Consider the following 14,928-nt stretch of genomic DNA (forward strand, 5'->3'; position numbering starts at 1 on the left):
GCATAAGTGTTCAAGTACAAGCCAGATGACCACCACCTGAGGCTTCCTAGGGAAAATTTTATTTCACACAAGCAGTTTGCACAGAAGGTGCAATGGCAGCCATAGCTACCATTTCTAGAGTACTCATTACACAGTATACTCTTGTACACCCAGATAAACTCACACGGCTTGTAATGGATGCTATGTTGCAGAATCACAACTGGAACACAGGTTGACTCCTGAACCCATGATTTTATTCACTATAATCTACATATATGAAATACATTTGTTTTTTCATTTACTGTATCATCAAACTCTGCCAACTCGACCCTCTGCTCTCTGAAATTTGAGGCCTAGAAAAAAGCCTGGCAATCAATAAATACTGAATGAGCTGGCTGTCCCTTCCTTACACTGCAGTTTCCTTAACTAGAAGTTGCACTTTTACTCCAGGATTCCAGGAAAATTTATTCTTTTTCCTTCATTTCACTAGAGCTAAACTCCAGTATCACACATTTATCAAATCTAGAAATAGAGACAAAATAGGGAAAATATTTTAACATTTTTGTTATTTTGTAGTGGTTCCTGCTTTCAATAAAATACAGAAAGGAAAACAATCCAAGTCCAGCCATTGCGCTATTCCAGTCTTTTCTGTCTTTGCTGACATGGTACATCCTTTTATCTTTAATATACTAAGTATTTTAATATTAATTTCTAAGAATTTTTAAATCTACCAAAGTGTTTTCTTCCCAATGCAATATTCATTTAAAAATTATTTAATAGATCACTTTATAATCCTATAAAGTAAAACTCTGAGTCTATGCCAAAAACCTTCTTGGAATATTTCTCCGTTAATTTATATTTCCTGTACCTTAAAAAGAAACTGAGTCCTTAGAAATGAATTCCCTCAATTCATATAAAAATTGCAACAGACAATACAGTTCCACAATGCCTCGAATTCCACTCTCTAATTTTAAATAGTATATCAGAATTTCCATTCAGAGGCTCAATGTTTGATGCCAAGTTTACCAAAATTTTCCTTTACTATGTGGCTTTAAAAGTATTTTCCAAGAACAAAAGGTGAAGACATAACTAGTTTCATCGTACAGGAAATACACAAGGACTATAATTATAGCACCCAACATTATAAGCTTATACTAAGGACCCCTTAGCTGTCTCCAAAGATACTAAGTACTAGCTTGACAAACCTCTACCCTGTCCACTACGTTCATCTTCTTGGCTCTACTTACAATCCAAAAATCTCCGTCACTGCTATTCTTGGGATGCAGCTAATATGAACAGCTGTGTCAGTCCTAGTATTGGAAAAGGCACGCTGACACTCACAGTGAAGCCCATCGCAGATTAAACCTAAACTCTGAAGCTGGTAACTCCAGAGTTATCACAAAATAAAACATTTTGGCCAAAAATCAACACACATTCTAAGAAAACTGAAAAACTGACAGGGGCTTATCAAGACCTTTCCAAGTATTTCTTCATTCCCCTCCAGCTAGACATTTTTTTAATGTCATATACCATAAAATAGCCTTGACAATGTAAACCAATTAATAATAGTAATACTGGATCTGCAAAAAGGATAAATTGATAGTAGTGTGAAATTCCAACCTTCCACTGTAATGGGGTATTGACTTTCAAGATTATTTCCAAGATGTGATCTTCTCCAAATGAAAAGAACTAGTCAGATAAAATTTGAAACTCTTTCGGCCAATTTAAGGATAAAATTACTAAATGGTGAAATATAAGAACCATACCTTCAACTACTGCTTGACATGGGTTTCAGGCATTCTGTAGTCCTCAGTGCCCCACACTGGTTATAATCTCATTTGTCAATGTTCCTTTTAAGTCTCAGAACACAAATGTACTTCAGATTGGACTGAATACCATAAACTGTAACAGAAACTGCTACCTAATTCCTGGTGGCCAATAAGCTAAATCTAGTCTAGATGTGTTGTTAGGGCTCAAAAAGAAAAAACTTAAAATGTTACCCAAATTTTTAAAAATCATATTTAAAAAAAAAATCAAAATTTCCATCTTCCCTTGACAAATCAGCTTTAGCAGCACCAAGCCAACATTCCCTTATGTTCACGATTAGCAAAAGTGGTTAGGGGCTCTCCCTTTAGACAGGACATGGGCTTGCAGATGGTCATGTTATCCATACCTCAGAAAACCCGTGCAACTGCCTTTACATTCATGTTCCTTCCCTGGTACCCTCCAGGCACCTGAACTTGGAATTTACGTTGGCATTAGCTACTTCACCTAACCCCATGATCTGGTCAGCTAAGCAACACCATACAATAAACAAAAACTCCCAGGGCTTGTTAACAAAATATACATCTGGTCTCAAGTCATTTTTATCTATACAATTAACTTCTAGACCTTTATTGCACATCTTTCCATCTATCTTGAAATTTAATATTGTTCAATTAAATACACCAATTTTAATTACTATTTATTGAGCACCCAGTAGATAAGTGGTTTTGTAACTGCTTGTTCTGTAAAAGGCAGTACCTCTCTCCATTCATTCTTTTTGTTTAATACAGAGACAAGGTCTCACTACATTGCCTGGGCTGATCTCAAACTCCTGGACTCAAGGATTCCTCCCGCCTTGGCCTCCCAAAGTGCTGGGATTACGGGCATGAGCCACTGCACCTAGCCTCTCCATTCAGTTTTAACAAGGAAAGTGTCACTTGGATGTTTTTCATGTATGTATTGTAGTTTTAGCTGTAATTTAGTTTCAAAAAGAAAATTAAAAGAACCAGAATGTTGTGTGTGTTTGTATAAGCAGGGAGCTATCTATTTTAATATATACTATACATATAATTGAACGACTTAAATACATCTAAAATTACATATTATGTATAACTCTGACCTTCCACTAACACCTAAGTCTGGCACAGAAAATCTCCAAAACCCAAAAAAGTTTCCATAAGATAATGGATTAAAATGGAATGCTACATCTTTGTCCAATGCCTACACAGAAGCAAGGCATGCTGGTCAGAGTTTGGGACTTCCCAGAAGAATGTGGTCCACAGGGTTGGCAGCTGGCTGGTCGCCTAGCTCTGCAGAGCTTTCCCCACTCCAAGGGGACACAAGTTTACCTGTTCCTTTGAGCTTCTCTGGGAGGATCTGTCAATGACTCATCTGCTGCTGCCCAAAAGCCAGGCTTCCCTGGACTGGATGGATGGCTGAAGGACATGGAGGCTGGGTGAGGTACCTCAAAGGAGTCTTTCTGGAGAGCCCTACTAAAAGGACACTAAAAGTGGCAGTCCTTTGTTCTTTATCGATAAAGACAATTGTGCAACTGCAGGCTTCTTTTATCTGAATCTCTTGATTAAAATGCTCATAAAGCTTCTCTTTCCAACCACACCTGACACTGTAATCATCCAGCTAAGAATACTGGTACTTCTAGAGTTATCTTCAATTCTTTTTTAATAATCCAGCCAAAATCCCCCAAAATTCTTCAATGCTTTGCATGTCCTCAGCTTCCTTTTAAATAACCCATTTGAAAAAAATAAAGTCAGCCAAAAAGGTTTCTATCACTTACTTCTTACCTAAGAGAGGCCTGCTGCACGGTCCTTCAATGAGCCTAACCACCAAACGCATCGAAATGCTCACAACTCCACAGCAGTAAGAGGCACAGACCAACTGCAAGAGAGAACAGCTGCAGAGTGACCTGAACCCAATTTGGGGAGCTCAGTCTGTGTAGAAGCTTGTCAGCCAGAAAAGTGAGTGTCCACAGATTCCCCAGCCCCTAACCAGCCTTCTACCTGGCTCAGGAGGCGTGAGTATCAGTGGAAGACAGGGAAAGTACACAGTTCCCAGGAAAAGTCCCCTGGACGCACCCAGTATGACCCCACTAGACCACACCCTCAGATTCTGGCCTTCCTAATTTCCTCGGCAGGACCTGGCCCTTGCTACCAAGATAAGTGCTCTAAGGAGCTGCGGTGTTTGTTACAAGTCTGAAATCACTGCATTCTACTGCAATCACTTTCTCCGCTGTACCCTGTGTCTTGTATACCACCTGACATACATGAGACACTCAACTCCTTGTAAGATGGATAACAGAGAACACTCTCCTAGACTCTGAAGAATGTGAAGGCTTTAACAGCACGGTGCCCTGCCCTGGAAAGCCACTTAAAATCAGTAACACCCAAGGCACCAGGTTCTGTCTCTGTGTGCATCGTCTCCTTGGTGCAAATCACAACTCTGTGGGGAGGGACCTACCATGTGCCCTATTTTATAGATGAGGAAAACTAAAGCAAATAAAAGATCAGCACCTTGCCAAGAGCACACAGCTAACAAGAGACAGTCAGAAGCTGAGCCAGTCTATGCTTTCATCACACCAGCCCTGCGGACTCCAAACATGCTCCACACCAAGAATGGTCGGTCCTAAGCAGACGGGACACAAAAATGAGTAAGCGGAGGTCCTTATTCTTAAGGAATTTAGTTTGGGAGGGAGAACTGTAAAGCAAGCAAAACAATGCAATGCTCTAGGTGTTATAGCAGGGCACGGGGGGACTGTTTGGAAGGCCCTAACCAACAGAGTGGCCCAGTCACCTGGGAACATCAGGCACACTCTCACAGCACTGCTTCCTGGAGTTGGAGGGAGATTCACATAAGACAAGAAGCCAGTGGAGAGGGGCCAGGACCGCACATGGAATCTTGCCATTAACTCCTTCCTAAGAAAGAACTAGATGACACTGGGTTTCTGCTGTACAGAGACAGGACAGGCTGGTTAGTCCAGAGCAAAGAAGAGAGGCGGGACAGGACTACCAGGGGCCTCTCTTCTCTCAGTCCTCCAGAACACTGACCTCAGGACATAAATTCTGCACAGGATATGAGACAGCTGCGTGAAGGGGTCCCAAGTCATCAGTGCAGCTGGAAGGCCTGCAGCCTAAGGCAGAAGTACTACAAATACTTAGGGCATGTAGGTATAGCATGCACAAATGAACATACCATGCATGCCAGATGCCCAAAAAGGGAGGAAAGGACAGGGCAAATCTTAAAACGCTTCATCAAGAAGGCACAGGCTTTAGCTGACTATTGAAAAATATGGATCTGCCAAGCCAAAAAGTACAGCAGGGATTTCAGGAGGAAACAGCTTAATCAAAGGCAAGGAGTTAAAAGACAGAAAATGTATTGAGGAGAATTTTAAGTAATTGAGTATACAAGTACTTCAAGCAGCAGAAAGCCAGGATTTAAATTCCAGCTCGCCACTTCTGCATACATGGCTCTAAGCAATTTACCTGGCATATGTGGAAAGAGTGTGAGAGTTTGCCAGGGGTCGGGGGTTGAATAAGCCATCCTTCCAAGGTTCTAAGCCTACCCCATCAGATAGAGGCTCTCAAAGGTAATCTCACAGTAAGAACAGAACTGCCATATAATCCAGCAATCTCACTACTGGATGCAATGAGCCAAGATTGAGCCACTGCATTCCAGACTAACTCAATAAATAAACAAGTAAAATTATAAAAGGAGGGAAAAAAGAATCAGATGGAGCAGGTTCTCTCACAGAGCAGGCCAAAAGAGACACTTGGCCCAGGCCTCCCATTCAGGAAGGACCCAAAATCTAGATTTTCAACATTTTCTACACATGAGATTATATAAACAGTCACCAGAGATGCAGTGACAAGACTGAAGGGAGATATGTACATCATCCAGCTTTAGTCTTGTCTTATTTCAGAGCCAAACTGCCTACAGCAGAAGGCACTATGAATTTTATTTTTCCCAAATCTTGTGACTATATTGTCAACAACACAATTGCACTGCGTTATATTTTAGTGGGTACATGTTAACGTGTTAAATATAAGCATTGTAAAAAAAAAAAAATACAATCCATTTTCATAAACTTTTAATAATTCGGAGAGCTTAAAAACTTTGGCCCAAGTCTCTTATCTGTGATGGTGGTCAGGGGTGGGGGTAAGCAGGAGCCCTGTCAAAAATGCAGATTCCCTGTCCCTCACTGAGTAGAGCCTAGGAATGTATATTTTTAATAACAATCTCAAGTGATTTTTCACGCAAGTGGTCTCAGAGCTACACTTTAAAAAAGCACCACAATGGCTCGGCAACATGGAAGCTGTGAAGAGTTTTAGGCAAGAAAGTAACTGATGAGTGCTGCATGTCTCAACATTTGCCACTGGATTTGGCTGCAAGTGTCAGAGACAGAAGCATGATTAGAATAGTTTTAAAAGTGAACTGGAATTAGGAAATCAACTATGCTTTCAAAATCCATGACTGAGAATAAAGACACAAAATAAGAATGTGCATAAAGGAGTCTGACGACAAGGGTTTTTAATTGTATTCATCAGGTAGAGAAATAAGTAATACTGAAGTAACCCCAATGTTCTGGATTGTATTTAAATGCAATCCAGATCCACTCTCCTCTCTATTCTGTTCCCCTAAAGCTCCAACTTGTCCTCTGAAGTAGACCGCAGCAGGAGATGAAAGGATAGGAGAAGTGAGAGGCAGGGGCATGCTTTCCTGACCACAGCCCCCACTCAGGTTCGCTGTAGGCTGGCTGAGTCCTTCAACTGAAGGCTACAGCTCCTCCTTCCCTGCTGCCAAGCAGCCCCTGTTCCACAGCCACTCTTTTGGGGTTCTGCTCCTTCCTTCCCCCTTGACCCTCCACATCTAGTACAGCTGGCTCAGCAACTTTACTCTTCCTCGCTGATTTCCCAAGACCCGCCCACATCTTTGTAAATAGTTCTTTAAGTTACCTGGTTGCCTTAGTTACCAACTTCAATCTGTCTCTTACCAGAACCCTGAATGATACATACAACATTAAGCAGAATGTAAATCCCAGAACAATGCCAAATCCAAAATACTCTCATGGCTCAAATAAGGAAGGAGTCACATCAGATGGGACTCAGAAAAAGATTATTCGGATGCAAGGTGCACTGAATACAGGAAGGGCCGTTACGATTGGGAAGCCATGGCAGAAAGGGCACGTCACCAGTGCCTGTTCTGATCCCCTGAATCCTAAGCAGTTTCCACCATCAGCTGCCCCTCCCTTGCCACACACACACTACAAAGCCTGCTTCAATCATCCATATTATGCATAAAATTCATTAAAAGACCACTCTGCTGAGGGTCATTTTTATGGCTTGTTTTATTTTAAAGGAATCTTACCAAGTGCTATCATTGTAGAGTCCCACCGGTTAAACCAACTGGAGGCAAAAGCTGTGTGTGAGCTGTTTTATTTCCCTGGAAAGTTGGCCCTCATGGACCCAATAAACAGAGATGAAGCCTATTTGTACCTACAGGGGCAGTAACAACATAGGAAGCGTTTTTAAATCAGGGTGACAAAGAGCTCTTAAAGCAGTAAGGAAGCAGAAAAACCACTTTTGACTCCAAATTCAAAACTAAATTTTAATCCTAATCACTGTGTGGGCATATGACCGAAGCAAGCCTTGTATTTCTCTTCCTAAAAAGGAAGTCCTAAAGATTAAAAACGAAATACATATGAACAGATGTTAACTTCTCAAAATAAAAACATAAATAAATTCCAGGAATTTCATAATTTGTAAAGAGGGAGGAACTGTGCATCAAACATCTACTAGAAGCCTCGCATTTTACATCAATTATGGTTTCAATATTCACAGTAACCTACAAGTAGGTACTACTACTTATTATCATCCTTATTTTACAGATAAGGAAACTAGAGCTTAAAGAAAAATGTAGTATTTTGTCAAAGAGCATAAGGCTGGCAGAGTCTGGCTGCCAACCTAATCATGCCATTTCCACTACGCCACTACCCTACTACTTCCTATTAACAAAGGACAATGGAATACAGAGAAACCTATATTGGCTGCAGCTGTCAGGGCTTGTGGTATTTTGCTTAGCTGCTCTGAATTAAATAGAGAGGCAGTTTCAACTCTCTTTACTATTGAAAACATCTTCAAAATTTATTAGTTCACTTTCCTCCTCTAAGTTTTTTTGTTTGTTTTGTTTTTTGGTTTTTTTTTTTTTTTTNAGACAGTCTCACTCTGTCACCCAGGCTGGAATGCAGTGGCACCGTCTTGGCTCACTGCAGCTTCCACCTCCTGGGTTCAGGCGATTCTTCCACCTCAGCCTCCCAAGTAGCTGGGACTCCAGGTGTCTGCCACCAGGCCCGGCTAATTTTTTTTTTATTTTTAGTAGAAACGGGGTTTCACCATCTTGGCCAGGCTGGTCTTGAACTCCTGACCCCATGATCCACCCGCCTCAGCCTCCCAAAGTACTGGGATTACAGGCAGGAGCCACCACACCCAGCCCCTCCTCTAAGTTTTTATTTGTTACCTCTCCAACTTGGACCAAAAAGAATTTGGGCAGCTTCATCAGTTAATAAGACAGAGAATCATGGAATTTTAAAACTAAGCCCAACACACATAGAGGAGGAAACTCATTTACGTACAGTAACGTATCTAAACTTGTTAACTGACAGGGGCTAAAATACAGATTCGAGATTCTCAGTCCCATATGCCTTCCTGATGAAAAGGAATCATCCACAACAGACTGGGTATTTCAGTGTTCTCATGATGAAGTCTAACGCTCATTATGAGTATAAAAGTAGACAGGAGAGACAAATGAGTTAAATATTGATGTTCTAAACCTACAGTAATCAAATAGAAAGTTTAAAATAAATCTGTGATCTGCTTGTTTTGTTGCCATTCACCTTCTCTTCCTAAAAGTCATACTCTTAAGAAGGCTCAATAATGAGAACTTCACTTGTTTCTTCATCTACAAAATGGAATTCATCATAGTACAGACCTGCAGGAAGATTAAAGAGGTTAATGTTTTAAACTACTCTTTTCTCTAACATCAACTTCACGTCACTGGTTACCTGCACAGTGCAGGGGGGGAATATACAGAAAGTATCAGTCAACGAACTGTTCAAAAAGGAAACAGATCTCATAAGCCCACACTGCTTTCTCCCCCTTACACACATCATCATTTTCCCTGTGTCAACCATAACCCCTAGCCCTTCAGTGTTGACTTCCGGGGCCTGTAGGAAGCTGTTGCTCTCCACCTTTCCCTCCAAAATATGTTGACAGCTCAGATCTAAAACAATGATCTACCAAAAATATTTGCCACATACTATTAAGACTATAAACTAAAATTGACCTTTATTATTCAAATGGTAAAACCACACATGCGTGCACACACACACCCATGAAGCTAAATATTTCAGGCCTTGAACTTTATCTGACTTCACAAGGTGTTGTGAGGATTTGATTAAATAGCATAATCTGTGTGAAACAGCTTTGAAAACTGTATTAAGTGTTAGACATTATAATTATCATCTGACTTTGCAGGATTAGTATCATATAACCATTCCTCCTCCAAACCTTTCGAAATATCCTGAGTCTCCATCCTGCCCCTCTCCCTGCCCGGAATTCAGCACATCATCTCTAAAACAATGACCCCTGTCGCTAAACATGGCTGTTCAATGACTTTATAAAGGCCAGCCTCATCCCTAACTGGCCTTCTGCCAAGTATGCCATCCTGGATATCACATCACTAGGGAAATTTACTCTAGTTTCATAGCAGTAATTACAGCATGATGAGAAATAAGGACAGAAAATTGTTAAAAAGGAAAGAAAGAGCAGGGAGGGAGAAAGAGGGAAAAGGCTGGATAGCAACCTGAATCTGGTAACTTGGAGTTAGGTAAATCGATATAATAGAGTATATGATATGTTAAGATTTAAAAACAAAAAACAAACAAACAAAAAACACTAAAAAATAGGTTGACCTGGGACATTTAATTATTTTCTTGTTTCATTTTGGTATTTGTTTTTGAGTCTTAAAAATCCAGCACATCAGCAACTATTAATAATAAAGAACACAGACACCTTCAATGATTCCTTACGTTGTCTAGCACATTTAGCACAGCTCTTTCTCAGTCCAATTCCTTCCTCAAAACCCACTTCTCCATACATTCCTTTAATCATAACCACCTACCAAGCATTACCCTAGAAATAAAGTCTTCTGGAAAGCAAGCTCTAGAAAGGCGAACATCAGATGCCAGATACTTTCCATCTTAGAGCATCGTGTAACCTCACTTGATAATAGATTCTGTATTTTTATTTAAATTTAAGGCCTATTGAACAAATACTATGGCTACCTCAAGGTCACTCTGGAATTCTCAGTAAAATTAAACAACCCAGGAGTCTAAGGCAAAACCTTTTGCTTCTTTTCTTCCCTGGCCTCAGCCTAATTGCAAAACACTTTCTCCTTTCTGCTACCTTGCCCTGCAAGGTGCATTCTTACATTCCATGCAGAACAATAATTTCCATCATCTCAGAAATTCCACACTTACCTAGTAAAAAGTTAATTGTTTTCCTTACACTAAAGCCCCTCTCTTCCTCTGACATCAAACAACTGCTTTTATAATTTCCTACTTTTTCAAAACATTGTTAGTTAGCACATACCAAATTAACATACTAACAAGTTATATTTTTACACTTTTCATTTCCTGACTTGTCTTTTTCCTGTTGAATCACTTTATCAAATTATAAAAAATTCGTAAGCTTTCTCTCAACTTAGACTAAATTGCTTACATTATAAAAATTTTCTATTTTGCTCAATTTTAAAATGGGTAAATGACTTTAGTCATCTAATTTTACAAAATGAGCTTTAGAAAGTCAACTCTTAGGTGCTTCAAATAAACAATTTATTATCACTATGAAAAGTTAAGGTTTGTGTGATATTAATCCAACATTTTAAAGACTTGCTCAAAGAGAAAACAACTCAAAATACAGTCATGTGTCACTTAATGATGGTGCTATATTCTGAAAAATGCATCATTAGGCAATTTTGTTGCTGTGTGGACACCATAATGTCCTTAAACAAACCTAGATAGCATAGCCTACGACACACCTAGGCCAGAAGGTACAGCCTATTACTTCTAGGGTACAAACCTATACTGTACTGAATACTGTAGTAACTAACACAATAGTAAGTATGTATCTAAACATTTAAAAGTTACAGTAAAAATACAGCACAAAAGATTTAAAATGGTACATCCATATGGGGCACTCACCAGGAAGGGAGCCTACAGGACTAGAAGTCGCTCTGGGTGAGTGAGTTCTGCATGAACGCAAAGGTCCAGGACATTACTGGACACCACTGTAGATGTCATAAACACTCTACGTTTAGGCTACACTGAATTTATAAAATATATTTCCCTTTCTTCAATAATAAGTTAACCTTGGCTTAATGTAATTTTTTTCTTTTTAACTTTTTAACTCTTTTATAACAGAGTAAAACACACATTGTACAGTTGTATAAAAATATTCTTTATATCCTTATTCTATAAGCTTTTTCCTTTTAAAATTTTTTTTAATTTAAAAAACTATTGAAATCTAAGACACAAACAGCAACACTAGCCTAGGCCCACACAGGGTCAGGATCATTAATATCACTGTCTTCCACCTCCACATCCTGTCCCACTAGAAGGCCTTCAGGGGCAATAGCATGCATGGAGCTGTTATATTCTATAATAACAATGCCTTCTGGAATATTTCCTGAAGGGCCTGCCTCCAGCTCTTCTACAGTTAACTTTTTTTTTTTTTTTTCATAAACAGGCGTATACTCTAAAACAATAAAAAGTATAGTAAATACATAAACCAGTGGCACACTTAGCATTATCAAGTATTATGTACTGTACATAATTGTATGTGCTAGACTTTCATAGGACTGGCAGCACAGTAGGTTTGTTTACACTGGCATCACCACATGAGTAATGTGTTGTGCTACAACATGACAACGACTACAGCTTTACTAGGCAATAGGAATTGTTCAGCTGTTATAATCTATGGGACCACCATCAGACACGTTGTCTGAAGACCAAAATGTCACTGTGCAGTGCACGACTGTGCTATACAAAGTCAGCGGTATACATGGCTGTACAAACTTAGAGTAGTCCCAAGGTACCAACTCAAGACCTTTAGCTAACAAAGATGGATGTCGCTTTCCCTTGATTCTCCTGCTTATTTCAGTACTGAAAAGAACTTTCTCTGGATGTTTAAATGAGTTCATTAATATCAAATCAAGTTAAACAGTTATAAGCATTATGTAAATGAATAGGTATTACTAGCATAGTGAAGAAAATATTTCAGCATGGCAGGGACGGGTAGGGCAATGGCAGACATGGAGGGAGAGGGAAAGGAGGGGGGAGAAAAAGAGAACGTCTCTGAAAGAAATGCCCATCTCTCTGAAAGAAATGTACAAACCTATCTCCCATGCTCCTCATCAGCAAGGAACTTTTCAACAGACACCCACCCTGCATTTGCTGATACACTAGCAGCAGCCTATTTAAGGCAGGAGTGTGATATGCTGAAAGGTCATACACTGCACACCAGTGTGGAAACGTCAGTGAGAATCCTCCACAGGGCCGAGAGGATGAAAAATCCTAAATTCTGGTTAATTTATTAATAAAGAGAGAAGAATATTTTCTTCAAATACACGATTAATTTCACTGCCACACTTTATTAGCATGACACACATTAGAACTGTTGTTCAAGATAGATGGGGATAGATACTTTACTATTTATTACTCAGAAGTTATGACTGCGATGTGAGATTTCAACAGAAGCCACAATTGTTTAACACCCTTTCGAAATACTTAAGTTGATTTTATTTAAAACAGTATGGCGCAAGGCAGCTAGTAACCTAATGTCAGGTTTCCAGACTGCTGCTACGAAAAGCCATCTGGACAAGAAGGAATCCTGTATTGAAAAGAAATCCCTGAGGACTAAATGACAGCAGCACCTTCAAGTTCAAGACAGTGAACCAGTATTCCGTGTAAAGTGCAAACACTTCCAGGTTAAGCACACTTGAAATCATCGTAAGCAAAATTTCCAAAGTTAACTACCTTTAGCCTGGAGCTAGAGCAATCACCTAACTACACCCCCACCCCATCAACAATTTCCCTAAATCTCACTCTCACAGCAAAATACTTCCAAACTTTCTCTTCTGAGTAAAATGGCGCTGCTTTTCCATCACAATGCTGTTTATTTCTCAGTAATCCGCAGGCCCTTTAAACCACCAAACTCGATTGGCCTCATTTAAATGCCACCCTTCCCTGTCAAGAGCTTTTTTGGGGGCTGGGCCAGGAGGTACGGTGGCTGCAGCTATCGACGAGGTTGCAACTTTCTCAGCCAGAATCCTGGGATTAACTCCCTCTGACTTTTCTTCATAACCTGTCTGCCTTCCCCCAAACTGTTGCCTCTGTCTCTCTTAAGCCACACTCCAACGCAAACTGTCCCCAAAGTGCAGTAGCGCTTAAGCCTCTCCGGGCCCCTCGCACCCATCGACGCCGTCTCTAAGGCACCCTGCACACCCAGACCCAATCATCAGCCTCTCCGGGGGTCGCTCAGAGCCGCGCGCGGGGCAGGCAGCACCACCGGCCTCTCCAAGCGCAGCTCTCCGCACCCTGTCTACACCCCGGTCCCTGCGCACCTGGGGCTGCCCCGGGACCCGACCACAGGGTCCGAGCACCGCCGCCGCGGAGGGCAGCGACCGCATGCACACTCGCACGCCCAAACGACCACCCTTCCCGGGGGTTGTCGCTGGCAACAACGCCCGGCCCACCCCACCCGGCCCGGGGATGGGAGGCTGGGGGCGCACGGCGGAGGGAGGGGGCTCCGGGACAATAACCGGCCTGGTGTCCCCTCCCTTCCAGGGAGCGGCGGGCAGGGGGCACCGGGCGCCCGGCCCCAGCCCCCACCCTCTTCCCGGGCCCCCGGTCGGGTGGCACCGCGGCCGAGAGGGGCGGCGAGGGCGCGACGCCCGGCGCCGGGGCGCCTCGGGGTACCTGGTCGATGGGGAGCTGCACGGCGTTGCTGAGGGGCTGCAACAGGGTGGAGCCCGTGGTGCTGGTGGTGGCCATGGCCGGGCCTCGGCGCTCCGACAGCCCGCGCCGCTCGCCCGCTCGCGCTGTGCCGGGCGACGACGAGGATGGGGATGCAGCGGCGCGCCCGCCCCTGGGCCGCCTGCTGTCTGAGCGCGGAGCGGGGAGGGCCGGGGAGGGGCCGGGGGCGGCGCCCGGCTCGCACCTCCCCCTCCGCCGCTGCCTCCGCCCGCGACCGCCGCCCCCAACCGCCCTGCACCGGCGCGGCCCCTCCTGCCGTAGTCCCCGCCGTCCCCGCCCCGGCGCCCCCGCCGCATCCCCCGCGCCCGACTTCCAGCAGCTTCCAGCGCCCCCTCCCCACCTTGCGCGCTCTCGCTCCAGACAGCTGCGCGGCCCAATCGCGGCGCGGCGCCCCGACGCCCGCAGCCAATCAGAGAACGCCGGCCGCGCCACGCGCCTCCTCCGTGCCGAGGACCCGGGTGAGGGGGCTGAGGCGCGGCCCGGGCTGTTGCCGGAGGGCGGTTGGCGAGTGTCATGGGGCGCGCTCCTCGGGTGGGAGCGAGGAAGAGCGTTTTTGCCTCGCACCCCTCGGTTTCTCCTCGTTGGAATGTCGCAGCCCCCACGCCTCCTTAGGAGGGACGGCAGACAACAAAGGGTCTCGGGGTGGCGGCCAAAGGGGCGACGTGAGGGACGCTGCCGAGCCAGCGCAAGGGGAAGTTTGGGGACCAAAGTGGGGGCTGGGAGGACGACAAACCAAAACAGCGACCTGGCTGAGAAGCCCCTTTGTCTGTGAGACTGCCCGGTGAAAGCCCAAAGCTGAGAGCAGCCTCGAAGTCGGACGCTTTCGTCGCTCTCCAGCCTCACCCGGGCCTTTGGGCGGTGGGAGCCGGGCCTGGGTTCGACGCCCGCGGGCGCAGGGAGACCGGCTTCCCTTTGCTGTGTGAAAGTTTAGTTCTTTGGTGGCCAGCCGCCCTCGCTGAAGGCCCCACCTTCCTCCTGAAAAACGCAATTTCTAAGCATCCCTTCGTCCCTTGAGGACAGTCACCCCCAGACTGTTGAAGTCCGCCAGGTTTACGTACCCTGGCAGGTCACGTGTATATATA

General features: G+C 43.6%; 1 protein-coding gene across 1 annotated transcript in view; it reads right to left on the reverse strand.

Annotated features, from left to right (window-relative positions):
* Positions 1-13,966, reverse strand: part of MBOAT2 (membrane bound O-acyltransferase domain containing 2) — a 138,661-nt gene extending 124,695 nt beyond the window's left edge. The window contains exon 1 of the mRNA XM_037737128.1: positions 13,790-13,966. The gene's annotated coding sequence lies outside the window, so the exon portion shown is untranslated. The remainder of the gene's footprint in view (positions 1-13,789) is intronic.
* Between the last annotated feature and the right edge of the window lie 962 nt (positions 13,967-14,928).

The sequence above is a fragment of the Cebus imitator genome, unplaced genomic scaffold, assembly GCF_001604975.1.
Source record: "Cebus imitator isolate Cc_AM_T3 unplaced genomic scaffold, Cebus_imitator-1.0 Scaffold1, whole genome shotgun sequence".
Taxonomy (NCBI): Eukaryota; Metazoa; Chordata; class Mammalia; order Primates; family Cebidae; genus Cebus; species Cebus imitator.